This window comes from Labrus bergylta, chromosome 9 (genome assembly GCF_963930695.1).
Source record: "Labrus bergylta chromosome 9, fLabBer1.1, whole genome shotgun sequence".
In the NCBI taxonomy this organism is placed as follows: Eukaryota; Metazoa; Chordata; class Actinopteri; order Labriformes; family Labridae; genus Labrus; species Labrus bergylta.
This window is the reverse complement of record NC_089203.1, coordinates 31,016,938-31,039,052: the sequence shown is the minus strand read 5'-3', so window position 1 is coordinate 31,039,052 and position 22,115 is coordinate 31,016,938. Positions and strand designations below refer to the sequence as shown.

Genomic DNA, 22,115 nt, shown 5'->3' with positions numbered 1-22,115 from the left:
GGCGGTCTCACCTAGTAGGGGCTCAGCATCAGCCCACCTGGCATGTCCCCCTGCAGTGTCAGTGATGGGTTGTTGAGATTGTCTCTACAATCAAACCTGGCAAAGACGTGGTTCAGGTCCTCAGGGAGAGATGAGTTGGCAGTGTGTGTTGGGCTGCTGTTGTTGCCTGCATAGCCTGTTATGGTCTTGATGCCATGCCACATGCGTCAGGAGTCAGAGCTCCTCTATACGCATTTTGTAGCAGCGCTTCGCTTGTCTGATGTCTTTCCTCAGTCTGGACCCGGCTGTACTGTAGGCCACCTGTGCGGAAAGCAGTTTCACAAGCCTTCAACAGGTTAACCATAGCTGCATTCATCCACAGTTTGTGGTTGGGGAGTGCATGTATGTTCATCTCTGTGGTTATATTGCCCATGCAGAAGGTGCTGAGTGCAGCAGAGGTAAGGCAAAGGTGTTTAAGGCGGCTGTGGATCAGTTGGTAGAGTCGTCGCCTCTCAACCGGAAGGTTGAGGGTTCGATCCTCAGCTGGGCAACATGTCCGATGTGTCCTTGGGCAAGACACTTAACCCCGAATTGCACCCGCTGCTTCGGTGGCGGTGTTTGAATGGGATTAGTTACTTCTGATGGATGATACTACATAACGATCATCACTACCATCACTGTGTGAAAGGGTGTGAATGTGTAGGTGTGTCATGTGGTGTAAAAGCGCTTTGAGTAGTTGGAAGACTAGATAAGAGTTATATAAGCTCAAGTCCATTTACCATTTAAGTCTGTGTGGTTGTTGTTGGTGGCAGTCAGTTTGAAGATGTACCAGTCTGTCTCATCGAAGCAGTCCTGTAGCCTGGGCATTGCTCCCTCAGGCCAGACCCCGATGGTACAAAGCGTGATGTTTAATCCTTACGATGAGAGGTCTGTATATGGGGGTCACAAGCAGGCTGATGTGGTCAGACCGGCCAATGTGGGGGAGGGGGATGCTTTGTAAACCCCTGCTAATTTGCAGTAAACATGGTCCAAGGATTTATTTCCTTTTGTTGGGAAATCCAGGTGGTATCTAATGGGAGAGCTCCAGGCCGCAGAGTCTGAGCAGGCCGCCATCTTTACACATACACATCAAAGACCACACACCCTCACAGACCACACACCCTCACAGAATACTCCAAAAGGGACAATAAACCACAAACACAGAAGTGGGCGTGTCTGTGTGTAAGGGACTAATGTGTATCCACATCCAGGTCCAGATATGGTCACTTCTGGTTCCAAAGAACCATTGTAGTATTTGCAAAAATGCCAACATTGGTGCTCACTGGTTGGCTTCAGTGTTCATACACTTCTTTTATACAGAGTGGAAAATACTGAAGAAAACTGTAGTTAGTGTGTTTCCGCTCAGCAGCAGGTACAGAAACCCACCATGAAAACTTGAAACAGAAGCTTGCTGCTGCTATTGTTTCATCTGCTTTGGCTTGAAAGACGGTCAAAAAAATTTCACTGTGGTTGTAAAGTAATACCCTCATGATGAAGGGCCAATCAGATTGCCCTGTGATTGTTCCCTCCTACTTTATATGGTTCTATGAAGGAGAAGCAGCTTCTCATACGAGTTCATTCTACTGCTGTATTAAGTGGACGAAGGAGAAAATGAAGTCTGTTCTTGTTTTTCTACTGACGCTCACACTTGCTCGTAAGTTTATGTCCAATCTTCTCGTCTAATTCTGATCTTTTAAGGGTTAATATGTTTTATTTTTAGCACAGAGCATACATGATCTTTCTCTGTTGTTAAACAACAACATATTTATTTTCTTCAGGATGCAGCATCGATGAGAACTTTGAGACAAAGACTGTTGGTGTTGGAGATGATGTGACTCTGACGTGTCCTCGTGATGCTTCTTGGTATTCAACACAATTATTCTGGCTCCGGCTCGTTTCTGGAGATTTGCCTGAGGTTTTGGGAGGAACATTTAGCTTTGAATATGACGACGTTCACAAAACTCCTCGAATCACAGCAAAACAAAAACCTGGAACGTTTGTCATGATTATCGATAAAGCAAAAGTCGGCGACACTGGACTTTACTTTTGTGTGAAACAAGAGAGGATTAATATGACAGTTTTAAAAGGAACATTTCTGCAGATTAAAGGTAAATAAAAATCATTTTTACTAAAAGCAAACGTTCCAAATTGAGAATATTTTTTATCAAATCCAGCATATTTACTTTGTGTTGAATTTATTCAGGACCAGAGCCCAGTATCACCTCAGTCGTTCAAGACATTTCACAGGATCCAGTCCACCCAGGAGACCTGATGACTCTGCAGTGTTCTGTTCTCTCTGAGTCTGAAAACAACACATGTCCAGGGAAACACAGAGTGTTCTGGTTCAGAGCCGGATCAGATGAAAATCATCCCAGTGTCATTTACACTCATGGAAACAGACCTGGAGGATGTGAGGAGAGTCCAGAGGCTTACTCTCCACAGAAATGTGTCTACAGCTTCTCAAAGACCGTCAACTCCTCCGACGCCGGGACTTATTTCTGTGCTGTGGCCGCATGTGGAGAGATATTGTTTGGAAATGGGACAAAGATTGACATCAAAGGTAACTGCACAGCATTCAATATGAATCATTTTTTAACATTCATTTTCAAACAGTTGAATCTACCTGGAAGATTTTAGTGAAACATCTTAACACAATAAGTTTTTATATGTTTTCAGGAGCCGACAATCAGATGGCCGTAATAGCTCTGTCTCTGTTATCAGCTGCTTTGGCTATAAGCTTGATTATTATAACTTTCCTGATTCATATCATCAAGACTAAATCGTGTGATTCCAGCAAAGGTAACAGAACATTATCTCCAATAAATAAAAAAAAGTATTAAGCAAATATTAACTTTATAACTTTGTGTAAATTAATTGTTTACATCTTTTTTTTTTTAATTGATATCACAGCTGCTGAAGTTCTGCAAACACATCCTGCAGCAGATCGACGATGCCAGCAGGTGAGATACTTCAGAAAAGATTCAACGAGAATCATTTGTTGGAATATTGTTTTCCTTTTTATAAGTTTATAGAAATATCTGCTCAAACGATTTTTTTCTCAGGTAGCTGATTTTTCACAAGTCAAAAGTTTCACCCTCATGTTGCTGTTGAAACTAAACTTACGATCAGTGTTGGGCTCGTTATCGAAAAAAGGAATATATTACTCATTACTCTTTTTAAAAGTAATATAATTACTTTACTCATTACTCCCAACAGAAAATGTTGTTTGTGCTTTGCGTGATGATGATGCTCAGAGCGGGACGTAAGTGTACTCTCAAATATTCCTACACATGTAAAGAACTAAAGTTTAACGTTGAAGAAGAGAGCATGCACAAGTCTGTCATCTCTTATATTTATGTGACAGAATGTCTTTTCAGGATGCATGAATCATCCGTCCTTTGATGAAAAGACTGCTGCAGTCGGAGACGAGGTTGAAATGAAGTGTAAGCTTGACTCTACAGGAAGCTATTTCTGGATCCGCCTCGGTTCTGGAAACTTTCCTGAATACTTAGGAAAACCAAATAGCTTGGATGTGAAGAATTCACGCATTACAACTATGGAACAACGAGATAAGGGAGGAGAATTTATTCTGCGTATGAGAAAAGCAGAGCTGAGGGATACAGGATTTTATTATTGTATGAGAACAAATCAACGAAACTTGACTTTTCTGACAGGAACAAACCTGACAGTTAAAGGTGAGCTAATTATAATTTACACTCATTTAGCTATTTGTAAAAGATTGTGTTGAGAGTTGACAGAATTAAATTTAAAAATCAGATTTTAATCTCCCAGCAGCACAACCTGGAGACGCTGCAGTCCGTCCTCCTGATCCGGTCGGTCCGGGAGACTCAGAGAAGAAGCAAACCTGTCCAGGAGAACACAGTGCGTGCTGCTTCAGAGCCGGATCACATCAGTCTCATCCAAGATGGAATTTCACTCCAGAGAACAGTGTTAAAGGAAGTGAAAGGAACCCGGCTGGAGTCTCGATAAAGAAATGTATTTGCAGTGTCACTCAGAACTTCAGCTGTTCTGGTGAGGGGACTTACTTCTTTGCTGTGGACACGTGTGAGGAGAAAACTTCTGGAAACAGATCAGACTCGGCCAAACAAGGTAAATGTTTCCTTGGTGTTTGAAATGATGAGTTCAGTGCCCTGACTTGTATTTACCTTAGTCTATGAAATAAGCCTTATTTTGGACAGTCGTCCAACTAAGACGAGCCTTTAGGTTCAGGTTCACTGACTTTATTGGTACCACTTAGGTTGCAGTGAGAATCACATATACTTCATAAAACACAGATGATACATAAAACAAATGCAAAGTGCAAATGCAAGGTACATTGGTAAAAGTGCAGCAGTGCATAAAGTGCAGTTTCTAATCGTACAATTTGATAAACAAGTTTATATGTAAAAGTTACTGATTGTAAAACAGTGTAACCCGTAACCCTAACCCAACAAATATATAATAATTTGATAAATAAATGAAGCATTAAAAAGCATGACATCAGCTTCCCAGCATGCTATCTCTGTCCCTCCATACAAGATCTTCATGAAATTACAACAACCACATCAAGCAGCAAAGAAGAAAAGCATCATACAGAGATATCCTTCGACTTGTTCTGCGTAATAACGGCTGCTGGGGGGTGCTGGTGGTGGACTGGATGGTGTGCGTTTTGTATGTTTGAACACACCTGCCATCATAGTGCCTGTCAGCTTACTGGTGTGAAAATCTATATATATGGGTGTGGCCCACCCTCCTTTTTTAAGGAATTTAAGGTCCTTGAAAATATATTAAAACCAATGTCTGTTGCGCCTCTCTTCAAGAGAAGGCCGTCTGACCTTCACATACAGGTCACAGTGATGAGTACTGAGTCTATCCCCAGTTACACATGTTAGGGCAGAGTGGGGAGTTGAATCTGAAGTATTGCTATAACTCTCTTTCCAAATACGCCGTGCACGCGTAGGGCCATGCACTTCACTGTCGTTCACAATGTATTCATGATTAAATCATTCTTTTGTATTTCCTTTGTTGTCTAGCACGAACAGTAAATTCCGAATCAATCGGGCTGGTCATAACGATATTCTGCTTGGTGATTTCTGTGATTGGAAATGTCGTTTTTATCTGTTTCCAAACTCCGAGAGAAGAAAGTGAACAATCTAAAGGTTAGTGACGATGACCCGTTCTAAAAGCATTATACAATTTCATGTAACAACGTGTTCTCAGAAGGAGGAAGACACTTTTCTGCCGGGTTATAATCTTCCTAACAGCTGTGGTTGTTGGCTCAAGTAATTAGACGTACTTGTTCTCTAAGCAGCAAAAAATCATCAAACCTTCTTCATCTTTCATTTTAACTCTGCATGTATTTTCTGTTTCATTATCCAGCTGCTGTCGTCCTGCAATTAAACAGCGAGAGGGTGAAAAATCAACAGGTAAATCATTTAAAGATGTTCATGTTGTCCTTATGTTTTTGTCCATTTAACAGCTCATGTCTATCTTTGCCCAGATTGATGAGGAGACTAAAGTTTACTCTGCTGTGGTCTTCACCATGAGGAAAGATAACCGTGGTGCAGTGAAGGATGCAAAAGTAGCGCAGAGGAAAAGGATGTGTGCTGCTGTGAAGGATTTTGGTTTGAATTAGTGAGTGAAAAGGTCTGTTTGGCTACATGTGATTTAGCTGATTTTAGTTTGTTTAAAGCTTAAGAAAATGCTGATTACCTCCAAATATCTACACTTAGATAACTTAAGGAGGTGCTATGAATATTCTATCACTCAGGTTGTGACTGTATTGGTATGTGTATGCAAATGATATTCTATAATTCATAATAAATGTTTTCTACAAAAACAGCCGCTCTGCACTTTACTCTTTATTATATTTACAGAAACACAAAATTCATCCATCAGCAGACAAACATTTAGCAAAGTAACAATGGGAAGATAAAAAAAAATGCTTTTTACAAAGAGAAACCTGGATCAGAACCAGACTCATGTTGAACAGGCAGAAGCCTGGATCAGAACCAGACTCATGTTGAACAGGTAGAAGCCTGGATCAGAACCAGACTCATGTTGACCCATCACCTCCTATGACTCTGTTTGGCTTGAAAGAACGGCATAATTGGGTATTACAAGGCCCCAAAGTCAGACTGGCCTCTATGAATACTCATATAAGCTGCTATGATTTTATAAAGTCATAAATACAGAACACTGTGGTGTCATTCCACTTGCACGGCTGTATTCTTTACTTTCAAGGCAGAAAATACTTTATTTCAGGTTGTAAAAATGTTTCTGAACATGAAATGATTACATGTGGGGTCCCCCAAGGGTCTATTCTTGGCCTTCTCCTTTTTCAAACAAAATAATTGTATTCGGTCCCAAACAGGAGGGATCATGAGTCAGCGCTCATTTACCATCAATTTCACAGAAGCCACACATCAAGCAAGAAATCTGGGTGTTGTTTTGGAGTCTGATATAAATGTAAACATTCACATAAAAACAAGTTCAAACACGAAGAAAAGAGGGAACAGATGACACAGTCTGAGTCGCTTTTATACCTCAGGGGAGACCTGGGGCGGGGCCCTCCTCGTGGATGGGCTTGGACAGGTTGTTGGTCGCTGCTGACGCCTGATTGGCACATTGGTGGGACTGGTCTGCCAGACGGGTCGTGAGCAGGTCCCTGGATGAGGGGGGAGCAGGACGCTGCCCCGCCACCATGGTGGTGACTCTCACTCCAGAAAAAGGTTGCCATGGGAGGGGCCCACCTTGTGGATGGGGGTGGACCGCAACATACAACTCTTTTAGTGCTGCGCAGGTTCGCAAGTGATAAATCCAATAGCAATAGCCTTAGAGGGTGGAGCCTATACGATATAGAATGCAACGCACGGTTTGCAAACATACGCACACGGACGACTCAACACACTCACAGAACTCTCCAAAAGGGATGTTAAACCACTCACAGAGAAGGGGGCATGTGTGCGTTAAAATGACTGTGTATCCACATCCAGGTCCAAAAATGGTCTCTTCTGATTCTAAAGAACCATCGGGGTATTTGTCAAAATGCACATGTTGATGCTTTTACACACCACTGGTTGACTTCAGGGATGTTCAATCAGAAACCACAGATCTTTCTTTGAGATAATAGGGTGCCATATTGTCTTCTGGTTTAGCTGCCTGGTCCCAGAACAACCTGTCAGAAATCTGTAGAGCACCTTTACAATCGAGCCTTGAAGATTCTGCACAAAAACACAAATAGGACATCATCACTGCAGCATTTTAAGTAAATACAAGACTTTAAGTTTTACACATTTGCTTGATCCATTAACACTAGGACCACCAACATTCTAGACCCCCCTCCAAGCACCTCAGCCGTCTGTCAGACAGCATGTGCAAATGTAATTGTTTGTGCTCAGAAACACACAAATATTGAATTTTTTTGATGAAGTTAAATACAACTTACTTTTATGTACAACCCAAATAGGCTATCACAGCATAAGGCAGGATTGGTAACCTTTTAAATGTTGCATGTCAATTAACAATATATATCTGCTTTTTTAGTGCACCGTTTTTTACTGCTGCTCCATGTCTCCCGTTGCAGCGCTCTTTAGTTTGCTGGTAGCTTCACATTGATTGATGACCATGATGGCGGCGCGAGCGCATCGCGAGGCCCAGCGTCTCTCTCAGATTTGCAATTTTGCAGTAATTTTATTGTTAATTTCGGGTCTGTTCGCACGGAACAGCCTCGCCTTAACATCCTACACCCGACAGGAACTTTTGGATATCGGAATACACCTCCCTGACGATTTAATCAACAATCTTCGACTCATCCCTGAGATCGCCAAAACACCCGAGGCTACGCACTCTACCCGGCCTTGCGGAAGTGCTCGCAGGCGGCGTCGAGACCGTAAACAAAGGCGGGGGAAGCGCGGCTAAGCTAAAGCTAACACCGCACCGTCTCCCGTTACCCAGCATTTTCCTCGCTAATGTGCGGTCTTTGGTGAACAAAATGGACGAGTTACGACTTCGCATCATCCACAGCAAGAGAATTATGGACTGTAATGTCATGATCTTCACGGAAACATGGCTAAACAACGGAGTACCGGACGATGCTATCAAGCTAGCCGGTCGCCACACACACCGAGCAGACAGAATAGCAGAGGACTCCGGTAAGACCAGAGGAGGAGGGCTGTGCATTTATATTAACAAAGCTTGGTGTACAGACTCTGTCATTACTGGGAGACACTGCTCAGCTAACATAGAGTTTCTCATGGTTAAATGTAGACCTTTCTATCAGCCAAGGGAGCTCAGCTCCACCATTGTAACTGCAGCCTACATCCCCCCTGATGCCGATGCTAAAGCTGCTATGAAGGAACTTTACACCGCTATCAGTAAACAACAGACTGCTCACCCGGAGGCTGCATTTATAGTTGCAGGTGATTTTAATCACTCAAACTTAAAGACAGTGCTCCCTAAATTTCACCAGCATGTTTCCTGCAATACAAGAGGAAACAAAACTCTGGACCATGTTTACACAAACATCGCAGGAGCCTACACCACGACCCCCCTCCCCCACCTGGGACAGTCAGACCACCTTTCTTTGTTCCTCATCCCCAAGTACTCCCCACTCATCCAACGTGTGAAGCCATCAGTGACAACGATTAAAGTGTGGCCAGCGGGGACAGACTCTGTACTTCAGGACAAGTTCCATCACACAGACTGGAGTATGTTTGCTTCTCAGGCTACCTGGGGCTCTCACACAGACATTGACACCTACACTTCTTCTGTGCTGGATTATATCAACACCACCATCGACAGTGTCACAACATGGAAGCAGATCACCACGTACCCAAATCAGAAGCCATGGATGAACAAGGAGGTGCGTCTCCTGCTGAAGGCCCGCAACACCGCCTTCAGATCAGATGATGCAATGGCCTACAGCGTATCCAGGGCAAACCTGAGGAGGGGCATCATCAAGGCCAAGCACTGCTACAAGCTGAAGGTAGAGGAACACTTCTCCAACTCCGACCCCAGACGCATGTGGCAGGGCATCCAGGCCATCAGTGACTATAAACCCAGAAACTCCGCCCCGATAACCACAGATGTCTCCTTCCTGAACGAGCTAAATCACTTTTATGCTCGTTTCGATAGAGACAACAGAGAGACACAGACCACGACCAGACCTCCTGCAGACAACCAGCCCCTCTCACTCACCTCCACAGACGTCCACGCTGCACTGAGCCGGATCAACGCTCGAAAGGCTGCTGGTCCAGACGGCACCCCCGGGCGCGTGCTTAGAGCATGTGCGGAGCAGCTCACTGGGGTTTTTACGGACATCTTCAACCTGTCCCTCGCCCAAGCAGCTGTGCCAGCATGCTTCAAAGCCACCTCCATTGTCCCAGTGCCGAAACACTCCAGCCCGACAGGCCTGAACGACTACCGCCCTGTGGCACTCACACCCATCATAATGAAGTGCTTTGAGCGACTGGTCCTAGCACACCTGAAAAACTGCCTCCCACCCACACTGGACCCATTCCAGTTTGCCTACCGCAGCAACAGGAGTACAGAGGATGCAGTCTCCACTGCGCTGCACTCTGTGCTCACTCATCTGGACAATAACAACACATACGCACGAATGCTGTTTGTTGATTTTAGCTCAGCATTCAACTCTGTCATCCCCTCCAAGTTAAACACTAAACTCGGAGACCTGGGCTTCAACACCTCCCTCCGTCACTGGATAATGGACTTTCTGACCAACAGACCCCAGTATGTTAGGTCAGGACACACCTGCTCCACCACCATCACACTCAACACAGGCGTACCACAGGGCTGTGTGCTGAGCTCATTCCTCTACTCCCTCTTCACCCACGACTGCAGACCTGTACATGGATCTAACACCATCATCAAGTTTGCGGACGATACAGCGGTGATTGGCCTCATCAGCAACAACGATGACACGGCCTACAGGGAGGAGGTACAGCATCTGGCCGCCTGGTGTGCTGACAACAACCTGCTCCTCAACACCAGCAAGACGAAGGAGATCATCGTGGACTTCAGGAGAGAAAGAGGAAGCACGCACAACCCCATTCACATCAACGGGATGGCTGTTGAACGTGTCTCCAGCTTCAAGTTCCTGGGGACCCACATCACAGAGGACCTCTCCTGGTCCACTAACACCTCCAGTCTGGTTAAGAAGGCTCATCAACGCCTCTTTTTCCTGAGGACACTGAAGAGACACCACCTGTCTTCAGCTGTACTGATGAACTTCTACCGCTGTGTGATCGAGAGCATCCTGACCAGCAGTGTCTCAGTCTGGTACGGAAACTGCTCTGTCGCAGACCGTAAGGCGCTACAGCGGGTGGTAAAAACCGCCCAGCGCATCACAAGGTGTCCACTTCCTGCCATTGAGGATGTCCAAAGAAAACGCTGTCTGCGGCGAGCTCATGGAATCCTTAAAGACTCCTCCCACCCTGCCCACAGACTGTTTACCCTCCTGCCCTCCAGCAGGCGCTTCAGAAGCCTCCGGACCAGAACCAGCAGACTGAGGAACAGCTTTTTCCCCAGAGCTGTTTCTCTACTGAACTCTACCCCCCGAACTCTGAACTCTGTCTCTCTCTCTCTCTCCCTCTCTCTCTCCGCACCCTGCTGACCCCCCTTTCCCCTACATATCACCTCACACCCATCATCCCCCCACCACTCCTCCTGGTCACACACACACATCTCTCATCCATCTGTATTATTGTATTATAGTATGTTCATATTATGTCCATATTCTTTATATTATCTGTAAACTAGTATAGCATGCTCACTGCATCTTAATCTGTATATTATTAGTATAGCATGCTCACTGCATCTTAATCTGTATATTATTAGTATAGCATGCTCACTGCACCTTAATCTGTATATTATTAGTATAGCATGCTCACTGCACCTTAATCTGTATATTATTAGTATAGCATGCTCACTGCACCTTAATCTGTATATTATTAGTATAACATGCTCACTGCACCTTAATCTGTATATTATTAGTATAGCATGCTCACTGCACCTTAATCTGTATATTATTAGTATAGCATGCTCACTGCACCTTAATCTGTATATTATTAGTATAGCATGCTCACTGCACCTTAATCTGTATATTATTAGTATAGCATGCTCACTGCACCTTAATCTGTATATTATAATCCTAACAACACACTTATTTTGTAGCATTACTTATTTATAGCATTTATTTATATTTATTGCATCCCATTAATCCAGCCATCCAGATATACCTAATAATTCACTTTTTTTGTCTACATCTGTAAATTTTGCAATTACTGTACATAGCACAGAATTACTGTACATAGCACAGACTCTTGCACTCAATTACTGTACATAGCACAGACTCTTGCACTTTCTGCTTATTTGCACTTCTGGTGAGATGCCAAACCTCATTTCGTTACTCTATACTTGTATATGTGTAATGACAATAAAGTTGAATCTCATCTCATCTCATCTCATCTCATCTCAATTTACACCAAATGACTGTGATCTAAAAACGCTTACATGACACTCAAATAAGCAGTGAGTAAAGTATGTTATTCTTCTTTTCTCTAGTCCCTCAACTAAACAACTTTTATACGCAAGGGGATGAGCCGGCCAGCCGGCTCGTCCATGTAAACAGTGTGTAGATACCACGGGACTCTCATGACAGTCATGACTCAGAGTTATTTTCAGAGGATATACTGGATTTCTGCTATATTTATGTGTAAAATATTGCATATTCTATCTTTAAATGTTGAAACATGCTTGCTCCTTAGCTCTGCAATACTCCTCTTAAAGGCTAGTTGGCGGAGTGATTTTATTGCAAGTTTAGGGTTCTGCCACATTCCCTGTTTTTTTGTGTACAGGAAACCACGAGGACTGAAACCGCTTGACCTACGTCCTACCTCAGTCAGACCCAAACTAGACTAGGCGTTTTGAGCATGCTCCACAAACCCCTCACCTGGTCCTACATAAGGGAGGTGACAAGGGTAATCTCAATAATTACAGGCCAAACAATATAGAATTCTTAACAAATTACTAGTTTAAAGATTTTCTTTCCAGAACCAAAATCATGAGCCCATATCAGTCAGGTTTGAGGGCGCACTCACACTAGGCAATCTGTACTTTGCTCAAGCATGCTCCACCCCTAAAGTCTAGTCCGCCCCTCAATGATGTCTCGAGTGTAAATAAAGGTTGAAAAAAAATGTTTGGGCTGTAACTGTAGCTGGACGTAACTGTGCATATAAAGTTACTGACTTTAAGTGAGAGAGAGAGAAAGCATGAAGCAGAAACAGTTTAGGAGATATTTCTTGCATGCTAGTGGTTAGTTCACTGTGCATTAAAACTTTTAGGTGTTCTGCCTGTGGTCAACTTTTTGTCCACACACACAAACAAACAGATGAACACACATTCACAGTCACAGCTGAAGACCAAGTCATGCATGGAAACTCGAGTGCTGTTGTGGTTTGGCTTCACATCGAGGTGTGAATACAAAGAGGCTTTTTTCTGTTGCTGCACTCTGTTTGAATCTCAGGAAGTTCAACTTAACTTTTCTATTACCTTCTTTAAAGTGAGAGAGCTATAATACTGTTTTTATTAGAAATAGTATCACAACAACAACTTAGGTTTAGGAAAAGGCAGCAATGTGAAGTGTTTTTATTGTGTTTTTCACCAGCCAGAGGGGAGGTGCTAATCTCTCACTGGTTTGTACCTGCTCTGTTTGGCCTCAACAAGAGATATGTAGTGGGAGTTTATGGCTTCATAAAATAAGGCTGGCTGCACACTAGACAGCTACCTTGGTAAGTCTCTGAAGACTCTTCAAATAGTACAAAATGCTGCAGCTGTAGTGACAAAAACTAGGAAAAGGGATCACATTTCTCTTTTATTGGCTTCTTTGCACTGGCTCCCAATAAAATCTAGAATATAATTTAAAATCCTTTCCTCTCTTACAAAGCTCTGATCAGGAAAAATCTTATCTTAAAGAGCTGATAATGCTGTATTACCCTTCAGGAACATTACGCTCCCAGAATGCAAGCCTAAGTACGGACTCTGAATGTACTACGGGAAGTAGAGCCTTCAGTTATCAGGCCTGCTCGTGGTACAGTCTCTAAATGTACTATGGGAGGTAGAGCCTTCAGTTATCAGGTCTGATTGTGGTACCTACAGTCTCTAAATGTAACATGGGAGGTAGAGCCTTCAGTTATCAGGCCTGCTCGTGGTACCTACAGTCTCTAAATATACTATGGGAGGTAGAGCCTTCAGTTATCAGGCCTGCTCGTGGTACAGTCTCTAAATGTATTACGGGAGGTAGAGCCTTCAGTTATCAGGCCTGCTCGTGGTACCTACGGTCTATAAATGTACTATGGGAGGTAGAGCCTTCAGTTATCAGGCCTGCTCGTGGTACAGTCTCTAAATGTATTACGGGAGGTAGAGCCTTCAGTTATCAGGCCTGCTCGTGGTACCTACAGTCTCTAAATGTACTATGGGAGGTAGAGCCTTCAGTTATCAGGCCTGCTCGTGGTACCTACGGTCTCTAAATGTACTATGGGAGGTAGTCTATCCTAATATTATTTTGTAACATAACAATGAGTAACGTCTTTACCTGCTCTCTGTAAAGCGTCTTGATATAACATTTGTCTTCAAGTGTTTTGGGGGACAGCAAGAACAGACCAGACAAATAGATTCTGAGATTTTCCTGGGCACGTGCAGCTCAACCAGACAATGTGTGTCGACATCCTCATCCAAAGACTTTTGACTTCAAAATTGATGCTTTCACAAATAACTGGTTGACTTCAGTGTTCATACGTATGCTTCTTTTATACAGAGTGGAAAATACTAATGACAACTGTAGTTATTGTGTTTCCACTCAGCAGCAGGTACAGAAACCCACCATGAAAACTTGAAACAGAAGCTTGCTGCTGCTATTGTTTCATGTGCTTTGGCTTGAATTTCCACTGTGGTTCTAAAGTAATACCCTCATAATGAAGGGCCAATCAGATTGCTCTGTGATTGTTCCCTCCTACTTTATATGGTTCTATGAAGGAGAAGCAGCTTCTCATACGAGTTCATTCTACTGCTGTATTAAGTGGACGAAGGAGAAAATGAAGTCTGTTCTTGTTTTTCTACTGACGCTCACACTTGCTCGTAAGTTTATGTCCAATCTTCTCGTCTAATTCTGATCTCTTAAGGGTTAATATGTTTTATTTTAAGCACAGAACATACATGATCTTTCTCTGTTGTTAAACACTGACATATATTTATTTTCTTCAGGATGCACCATCTATGAGAACTTTGAGACAAAGACTGTTGGTGTTGGAGATGATGTGACTCTGACGTGTCCTCGTGATGCTTCTCAGTATTTAACACAATTATTCTGGCTCCGGCTCATTTCTGGTGATTTGCCTGAGGTTTTGGTCGGAACCAATGCCATTGATTCTGACCTTGTTGAAGAAACTCCTGGATTCACAGCAAAAAAAGAGCCTGGAACGTTTGTGGTGATTATTAATGGAGTAAAACTCAGGGACACTGGACTTTACTTTTGTGTGAAACAAGAGAGGATTAAAATGACAGTTTTAAAAGGAACATTTCTGCAGATTAAAGGTAAATAAAATGCACTTCAACTTCTTTAAAATAATACCTAACACCATTTATGACAGCAATCAACCAAATGTCCCCTGAATAAGGAAAAAACATACAGCATACTTTCTAGGATTTTTTTCTCTTAATTCTAAACTGCAGCTACTTTGAATATTTTTAACAAATCCAGCATATTTACTTTGTGTTGAATTTATTCAGGACCAGAGCCCAGTATCACCTCAGTCGTTCAAGACATTTCACAGGATCCAGTCCACCCAGGAGACCTGATGACTCTGCAGTGTTCTGTTCTCTCTGAGTCTGAAAACAACACATGTCCAGGGAAACACAGAGTGTTCTGGTTCAGAGCCGGATCAGATGAAAATCATCCCAGTGTCATTTACACTCATGGAAACAGACCTGGAGGATGTGAGGAGAGTCCAGAGACTCACTCTCCACAGATATGTGTCTACAGCTTCTCAAAGACCGTCAACTCCTCCGACGCCTCGACTTATTTCTGTGCTGTGGCCGCATGTGGAGAGATATTGTTTGGAAATGGGACAAAGATTGACATCAAAGGTAACTGCACAGCATTCAATATGAATCATTCTTTAACATTCATTTTCAAACAGTTGAATCCACCTGGAAGATTTTAGTGAAACATCTTAACACAATATGTTTTTATATGTTTTCAGGAGCCGACAATCAGACGGCCGTAATAGCTCTGTTTCTGTAACTGCACATATTTGGAGATGTGGCAAAAGTAGATGTTGAAGGTCAAACGTTTTTTATGCTAAGAATCTGCAGATTAAAATGTGAAATGATGGTCTCATTGCAGATTGGTGTGATCTCAACACATATATTTATCATAAAACACATCCTTTATAAAATATGCCGATGACTCCGTTGTTGTATGTCTGCTTCAAGAGAATGAGACGAGCCACGGCCCGGTAAATGACCAGTTTGTACCAGGTGTGAGGAGTCTTACCTCCAGCTGAACATATCTCAAACTCAACATATGATTATTGATTTTAGAAAGAAAACTCAAGTGAACGATGCCACTATTCAAAGGTCAGAATATTGAGTAAGTGCAATCTTATAAAAACATTGGGACCATCATTGATTTGAATTTTAACTTTGAAGCTAACGGTTTGTAAAAAGTCTAAACAGTGTTTGTGTCTGTAGGAAACTGTCGTACTTTCATGAACCATAATGATGATGTTTTATCATGCTGTTATTGGATCAGTCTTGTCTTGTTCTTTGGTGTCATGGTTTCAGTCAAACCTGCACCTCAGTGCTCTGTACCTCCGTTCTGAGGTATGTGGGGTGAGTCTGATTGGTGAGTCTCATCTCTTCCTGGCGTCTCTGAGACAGTTGCAGAGGATAGCTACCTCGATTATAAACGATGATTCTCGTCCTTTGCTCAGTGATTTTCAGCTTCTCCCCGGACGGAGGATTTTAGTCCCAACGTGCAGAACACAGCGGTACAAAAACAGCTTTGTTCCTGCTGCTATCACAGAAGTGAACAAGCTGTAGTTATATTTGCAAAAACATTTTTTTTTCACGTCAAAAACTTATTTTTAACCTGCCTGAAGAGATCATTTTTGTTTTTGATATTATTGGTTGAGATATCTCTCTCCCTTATGCTTCTTATTGTGAGAACATTGAGCACTTTTACAATTATTTGGGGTTTTTATGATGTTTTAGTCGGTTTATATATAGTTCCCCTTTCTCTAATGTGTTGTTCATTGTTACATCTGTTCTGTAATCTGTGTGTTATCTTGCTGGCTGCAAACAAACCTACTTAAGGGTACAAATAAACGCACCTGAACCTGAACTGTAATCACATTATATTAATAATTAAATCATTCTTTTTTATTTTCATTCTTGTCTAGAACGAACAGCAAGTTTTGAATTGATCGGGCTGGTCATAGCGATACTCTGCTTGGTGATTTCTCTGATTGGAAATGTTTCTCTCATTTGCTTCCAAACTCCGAGAGAAGAAAGTGAACAATCTAAAGGTTAGTGACGATGACCCGTTCTAAAAGCATTATACAATTTCATGTAACAACGTGTTCTCAGAAGGAGGAAGACACTTTTCTGCCGGGTTATAATCTTCCTAACAGCTGTGGTTGTTGGCTCAAGTAATGAGACAAACTCGTTCTCTAAGCAGCAAAAAATCATCAAACCTTCTTCATCTTTCATTTTAACTCTGCATGTATTTTCTGTTTCATTATCCAGCTGCTGTCGTCCTGCAATTAAACAGCGAGAGGGTGAAAAATCAACAGGTAAATCATTTAAAGATGTTCATGTTGTCCTTATGTTTTTGTCCGTTTAACTGTTCATGTCTATCTTTGCCCAGATTGATGAGGAGACTAAAGTTTACTCTGCTGTGGTCTTCACCATGAGGAAAGATAACCGTGGTGCAGTGAAGGATGCAAAAGTAGCGCAGAGGAAAAGGATGTGTGCTGCTGTGAAGGATTTTGGTTTGAATTAGTGAGTGAAAAGGTCTGTTTGGCTACATTTGATTTAGCTGATTTAGTTTGTTTAAAGCTTAAGAAAATGCTGATTACCTCCAAATATCTACACTTAAATAACTTAAGGAGGTGCTATGAATATGCTATCACTCAGGTTGTGACTGTATTGGTATGTGTATGCAAATGATATTCTATAATTCATAATAAAATGTATTTGTCAAACCTCCTTGGATTAAAGGACTGTAACATTCAGGCTTACCGGGTCTCCTGCGTTGTTCTTTCTGTAAGTCCATGAGCGCTTTGTTTATGAGGAAACATCACACCACATGTTGGGAGGATAAGAAATACATGTTTCTAAATCTGCTTTACATTTTCAGGGTTCTGTCAAATGTCTCGTTATCATTTGGAGATAATCAATCATTCAGTCAATCAATCTTTATTTGTTCAGCACCAATTCATAATAAATGTTTTCTACAAAAACAGCCGCTCTGCACTTTACTCTTTATTATATTTACAGAAACACAAAATTCATCCATCAGCAGACAAACATTTAGCAAAGTAACAATGGGAAGATAAAAAAAGGCAGAAGCCTGGATCAGAACCAGACTCATGTTGAACAGGCAGAAGCCTGGATCAGAACCAGACTCATGTTGAACAGGCAGAAGCCTGGATCAGAACCAGACTCATGTTGAACCGCCACCTGCTATGACTCTGTTTGGCTTGAAAGAACGGCATAACTGGGTATTACAAGGCCCCAAAGTCAGACTGGCCTCTATGAATACTCATATAAGCTGCTATGATTTTATAAAGTCATAAATACAGAACACTGTAGTGTCATTCCACTTGCACAGCTGTATTCTTTACCTTCAAGGTAGAAAATACTTTATTTCAGGTTGTAAAAATGTTTCTGAACATGAAATGATTACACGTGGGGTCCCCCAAGGGTCTATTCTTGGCCTTCTCCTTTTTCAAACAAAATAACTGTATTCGGTCCCAAACAGGAGGGATCATGAGTCAGCGCTCATTTACCATCAATTTCACAGAAGCCACACATCAAGCAAGAAATCTGGGTGTTGTTTTGGAGTCTGATATAAATGTAAACATTCACATAAAAACAAGTTCAAACACGAAGAAAAGAGGGAACAGATGACACAGTCTGAGTCGCTTTTATACCTCAGGGGAGACCTGGGGCGGGGCCCTCCTCGTGGATGGGCTTGGACAGGTTGTTGGTCGCTGCTGACGCCTGATTGGCACATTGGTGGGACTGGTCTGCCAGACGGGCCGTCAGCAGGTCCCTGGATGAGGGGGGAGCAGGACGCTGCCCCGCCACCATGGTGGTGACTCTCACTCCAGAAAAAGGTTGCCATGGGAGGGGCCCACCTTGTGGATGGGGGTGGACCGCAACATACAACTCTTTTAGTGCTGCGCAGGTTCGCAAGTGATAAATCCAATAGCAATAGCCTTAGAGGGTGGAGCCTATACGATATAGAATGCAACGCACGGTTTGCAAACATACACACACGGACGACTCAACACACTCACAGAACTCTCCAAAAGGGATGTTAAACCACACACAGAGAAGGGGGCATGTGTGCGTTAAAATGACTGTGTATCCACATCCAGGTCCAAAAATGGTCTCTTCTGATTCTAAAGAACCATCGGGGTATTTGTCAAAATGCAAATGTTGATGCTTTTACACACCACTGGTTGACTTCAGGGATGTTCAATCAGAAACCACAGATCTTTCTTTGAGATAATAGGGTGCCATATTGTCTTCTGGTTTAGCTGCCTGGTCCCAGAACAACCTGTCAGAAATCTGTAGAGCACCTTTACAATCGAGCCTTGAAGATTCTGCACAAAAACACAAATAGGACATCATCACTGCAGCATTTTAAGTAAATACAAGAATTTAAGTTTTACACATTTGCTTGATCCATTAACACTAGGACCACCAACATTCTAGACCCCCCTCCAAGCACCTCAGCCGTCTGTCAGACAGCATGTGCAAATGTAATTGTTTGTGCTCAGAAACACACAAATATTGAATTTTTTTGATGAAGTTAAATACAACTTACTTTTATGTACAACCCAAATAGGCTATCTCAGCATAAGGCAGGATTGGTAACCTTTTAAATGTCGCATGTCAATTAACAATATATGTCTGCTTTTTTAGTGCACCGTTTTTTACTGCTGCTCCACGTCTCCCGTTGCAGCGCTCTTTAGTTTGCTGGTAGCTTCACATTGCATGTGAATTTACACCAAATGACCGTGATCTAAAAACACTTACGTGACATTCAAATAAGCAGTGAGTAAAGTATGTTATTCTTCTTTTCTCTAGTCCCTCAACTAAACAACTTTTATACGCAAGGGGATGAGCCGGCCAGCCGGCTCGTCCATGTAAACAGTGTGTAGATACCACGGGACTCTCATGACAGTCATGACTCAGAGTTATTTTCAGAGGATATACTGGATTTCTGCTATATTTATGTGTAAAATATTGCATATTCTATCTTTAAATGTTGAAACATGCTTGCTCCTTAGCTCTGCAATACTCCTCTTAAAGGCTAGTTGGCGGAGTGATTTTATTGCAAGTTTAGGGTTCTGCCACATTCCCTGTTTTTTTGTGTACAGGAAACCATGAGGACTGAAACCGGCAAGCAGCAGTTGATTTTACTGCTGCTTGACCTACGTCCTACCTCAGTCAGACCCAAACTAGACTAGGCGTTTTGAGCATGCTCCACAAACCCCTCACCTGCTCCTACATAAGGGAGGTGACAAGGGTAATCTCAATAATTACAGGCCAAACAATATAGAATTCTTAATAAATGACTAGTTTAAAGATTTTCTTTCCAGAACCAAAATCATGAGCCCATATCAGTCAGGTTTGAGGGCGCACTCACACTAGGCAATCTGTACTTTGCTCAAGCATGCTCCACCCCTAAAGTCTAGTCCGCCCCTCAATGATGTCTCGAGTGAAAATAAAGGTTGAAAAAAAATTGTTTTTATTGTGTTTTTCACCAGCCAGAGGGGAGGTGCTAATCTCTCACTGGTTTGTACCTGCTCTGTTTGGCCTCAACAAGAGATATGTAGTGGGAGTTTATGGCTTCATAAAATAAGGCTGGCTGCACACTAGACAGCTACCTTGGTAAGTCTCTGAAGACTCTTCAAATAGTACAAAATGCTGCAGCTGTAGTGACAAGAACTAGGAAAAGGGATCACATTTCTCTTTTATTGGCTTCTTTGCACTGGCTCCCAATAAAATCTAGAATATAATTTAAAATCCTTTCCTCTCTTACAAAGCTCTGATCAGGAAAAATCTTATCTTAAAGAGCTGATAATGCTGTGTTACCCTTCAGGAACATTACGCTCCCAGAATGCAGGCCTAAGTACGGACTCTAAATGTACTATGGGAGGTAGAGCCTTCAGTTATCAGGTCTGATTGTGGTACCTACGGTCTCTAAATGTACTATGGGAGGTAGAGCCTTCAGTTATCAGGCCTGCTCGTGGTACCTACGGTCTCTAAATGTACTATGGGAGGTAGAGCCTTCAGTTATCAGGTCTGCTTGTGGTACAGTCTCTAAATGTACTATGGGAGGTAGAGCCTTCAGTTATCAGGCCTGCTCGTGGTACAGTCTCTAAATGTACTATGGGAGGTAGAGCCTTCAGTTATCCGGCCTGCTCGTGGTACAGTCTCTAAATGTACTATGGGAGGTAGAGCCTTCAGTTATCAGGCCTGCTCGTGGTTCCTACGGTCTCTAAATGTACTATGGGAGGTAGAGCCTTCAGTTATCAGGCCTGCTCGTGGTACCTACAGTCTCTAAATGTACTACGGGAGGTAGAGCCTTCAGTTATCAGGCCTGCTCGTGGTACCTACAGTCTCTAAATGTACTACGGGAGGTAGAGCCTTCAGTTATCAGGTCTGCTCGTGGTACCTACAGTCTCTAAATGTACTATGGGAGGTAGAGCCTTCAGTTATCAGACCTGCTCGTGGTACCTACAGTCTCTAAATGTACTATGGGAGGTAGAGCCTTCAATTATCAGGCCTGCTCGTGGTACCTACAGTCTCTAAATGTACTATGGGAGGTAGAGCCTTCAGTTATCAGGTCTGCTCGTGGTACCTACGGTCTCTAAGGGCGCGGTCACACTCGCCATCCGTACCGTGCTGTACCCAAGCACGATTGCCCCCCCACAGCGCCATTCCCCTGCTGTCTGGTGAGGCCCGCGGTCACTCTACACAAGACTAACCATGCCTAAGCACGAATACCTCTTGTACATGATGTCGTAATACTGTCGGGCTGTCAGCAGGTCCCTGGATGAGGGGGGAGCAGAACGTTGCCCCGCCACCATGGTGGTGACTCTCACTCCTAAAAAGGCCTAAAAACACCCTGGTCTGTGAACCTTTGAAGTTGAGGCACAAGTGGACTGGAGTCCTCAAAGATTTGGGGTCTGCTGCTTCTCCGCCCTGGTGTGGAATGAGGGCAGGGAACAACAGGATCCTCCCTGACTGCGAAACTCGCAGGCCATCTCATCCAGGGGGCGGACTCCCACGCCAATGGCACTGCAAGACCTCTGTGGGCCCCAGCAGACCAGATAATATCCGGCAGCTCCCAGTAGACTGGTCACCAGCAGTGGGGATTGTTTGACTCATCAGTGCACACTCAAGCGCTAAGAAAAAGACGAAACAGATCACTCAGTCTCAGCCACTTATATACCTTAGGGGAGGGACCACTCGCTAGACATATGTCTCCACACACTCACAGAACACTCCAAAAAGGATGTTAAACCACACACAGAGAGGGGGGTACTGCTGCATGTAAGGGACTAATGTGTATCCACATCCAGATCCAAATATGGTCACTTCTGGTTCGAAAGATCCATCATCGTATTTGCCAAAATGGGAAAGTTGATGCTTTCACGAACCACTTGTTGAGTGTGAAAAAATACTGAAGAAAACTGTAGTTATTGTGTTTCCGCTCAGCAGCAGGTACAGAAACCCACCATGAAAACTTGAAACAGAAGCTTGCTGCTTCTATTGTT

The 22,115-nt window shown here is 43.0% G+C and overlaps 1 long non-coding RNA gene across 1 annotated transcript; it reads left to right on the top strand.

Annotated features, from left to right (window-relative positions):
• Positions 1 to 3,255: 3,255 nt before the first annotated feature.
• Positions 3,256 to 5,816, top strand: LOC114917517 (uncharacterized). The gene is made up of 5 exons (XR_010666931.1): positions 3,256 to 3,280; positions 3,396 to 3,713; positions 3,811 to 4,128; positions 5,052 to 5,444; positions 5,519 to 5,816. It is a non-coding gene; the product is annotated as an uncharacterized lncRNA (long non-coding RNA).
• Positions 5,817 to 22,115: the final 16,299 nt, after the last annotated feature.